The following is a 2,611-nucleotide window of genomic DNA, read 5'->3' on the forward strand; positions in this document are numbered from 1 at the left end:
GTCAGCCATATTCTCCCTCTGAAGGTTTTTTATTGTATTAGTCTGCTTTCCATGGCTATAACAACATTCCTGAGGCTCGGTAGTTTATAAAGAGGTTTATTTAGCTCACAGTTATGGAGGCGGAAAATCCAAGATCAGGCAGCTCCATGGATCAGGGGCCCATTGGAGGTCCCCATGGTTGTGTTACTTCTTGTCAGATGACATTATGGAGAGAGTATATGAAAAAGACAGAGGTCACATGATGACACAGGAAGCCAGAGAGTGATACAGGGCTAACGCTTACACTTTCATAACAACTCACCTTTGCAGGGGCTGGTGGGGGTCCCAAGAGAATGACCTTAGTCTTTTCCAAGGGCAGAGCCCTCAATGCCACATCTCCTCCCACATGATCCCACCTCTTACACACCCCACTACCTATCACGTGGCTATGCCAAGGACCATGTCTCCAGTACATGAGCCCCTGGGAGAAACAACGTCAAACCACAGCAGGTACCAACTCTTACAGTCTAACCCACCTCCTGCACTTGAACTCAAAGCAGAGAAGACAATCAGACACAGGTCTGATGGCTCCCCGTCGCTCCCCGTCACTCCCCGTCACACCCAGGGCAGATATTGCCAACAAATTCTGCAGCCCTTCCTCCCTCAGAATCCTTCCTAACACTGCTCCCAGAAGGTGCTTTTCATCACATGAGCTGACTGTTCACTTACATCCGTCCATACCCCATCTCCTACCGGAGGCTCCCTCAAAAATGACATACCAAACACTTTGAGAGGTCGGATAATACTTTGGGGATACCTACTACCTTCTAAGCACTGTGCCAGAGAGGGACATCCAAAACTGTGAGGCCTGGCCACACCCCCAGGAGCCTGTGCATGCTAGAGGGCTTTGAGCCCCGAGGCCTAGGGCTGGTGCTGCAGACCTTCCTTATACCACAGCAGCTCTACAAAGAGGTATGTGGGCTGAGCCTAGTGACCTTCAAATGCCCTCACAGGGGCAGCTACTTACCCCTCTTAGGGGTGAGCTGGCCAAAGGCTGGAAAGGGCAGCCAGGGCCCGTTCTCCCCGGGATCCGCAAACACCCAGGACTCAAGAAGGTAGAATCATGTAGGGCACTAAATATGGCTTTTCATCCAAGCCACACACCATCTATTTACCTGCTGCTCCTTTTAAAAAATCAAACTTTATAAACTGCATTTTGAAACTTCAAAGTGTTTTTTAGACTCAAAAAAAAAAAAAAGGTTGGCCCAGCAGCGACTTTGAAATCACATGCCTGTGAACGATTCATAGTACAAATATGTAAAGGCTCAGTTCTAGAGAGCAGCAGAGACAACACAGCCCATGTTGCTCAGGAAGGTGCAAGGACCTCATGGCTAACCCCTGTGCCGCTCGGTGGGTCACACAGTCCCCAACTGCCACCTGAAAGCAGCAGCATCCCCAGGGTCCACTGTCACCATCCCAGGAGAGTGAACAGAGACCGCATGGACTCCTCCTTCATTCACCCGGCAATGTCAACCATGGGACTTCTGCTTATTAATCGTCTGAGGTGAAATTTCAAATAAGAACCAATCTTTGGGAGTTTCTGCCTCGTCATCATTACCAATTAAGGACAATAAAACATTACCTAGAGATGGAAAAGGGCTTGGAGGTCCCCACCCCATACTCTGCCTGTCTTCTCCCTGGGGTTGGATCTCTGGGTGGGCCCTGATGTCACAGGTCACATGAGCACAATATGGCAGCATGGGTTGGTGCCTGAGCTCCTCCTCCACTCACATGGTTTCTGCTCTGCAACCTGGGGCAACACACTCAGGTACTCCTCCATGACAGGGGACGGCAGAGTTGAGCCAGCTGCATTGCAGGAATACCTGTAGAAGAGCACTGACCCAAATATGCACCCGGAAAATGCTGGTGACGTTAGGTATTTCTCCTGTTACTGCAAACCTTTCCTATTAAAAAGCACAGGATCAGTCTCTGATGCCACCCCTCTCTCCCCTGCAGCCCCGGGAGCAGCCCCCATTCTAGACGCAGGTGGCTCAGGGTCAGCATGAGCGATCAGGAAACAGCTCCATTTATCTGCTCGCCTCTAAGTTTTCTGACTTTTGAAATAAAACTGTATTCAGCATCTCCATTTAAAATGAAAATGTCAAACTATTTTGTTTCTGTGGGACAATGTTCAGCTTCTTTAGCAACCAGCCTCATGGGCCAGGTGAGCTATAAGCACTAAACGCACAATGACTCTAAACCTCACAAGGCAGACTTCCTTAGTCTTGTTTTCCCCATTATTCCCTGTCTACGTTCTCCCTCGAGGGGCCTGGATTTGTTAGTGTGTCTTAGTCTTGCTTCCCACCTTGAATATTATTGAAGTAGGAAAGAACCACACCTAAAGTGGCCTCTGCCTCTCTGGAGCTGTCCTTTGTCAAAACCTTCTCTCCATCCCACAGAATGCAGCCTGCACTCGGTGAATGTATGCTGAAGGAACCCACAGATTCAAATTGAAAATGCTACACAAATTCAGAAAAGCCCAAGGTCAGTGAGCACCCCGAAGTCAAGCGAGGCCTGAGCAGAGCAGAGAGAGATAGAAATAAGCTTTGTGGGTAGTCAGCAGTGTGAGGGA

Source organism: Callospermophilus lateralis, chromosome 1, assembly GCF_048772815.1.
Source record: "Callospermophilus lateralis isolate mCalLat2 chromosome 1, mCalLat2.hap1, whole genome shotgun sequence".
In the NCBI taxonomy this organism is placed as follows: domain Eukaryota; kingdom Metazoa; phylum Chordata; class Mammalia; order Rodentia; family Sciuridae; genus Callospermophilus; species Callospermophilus lateralis.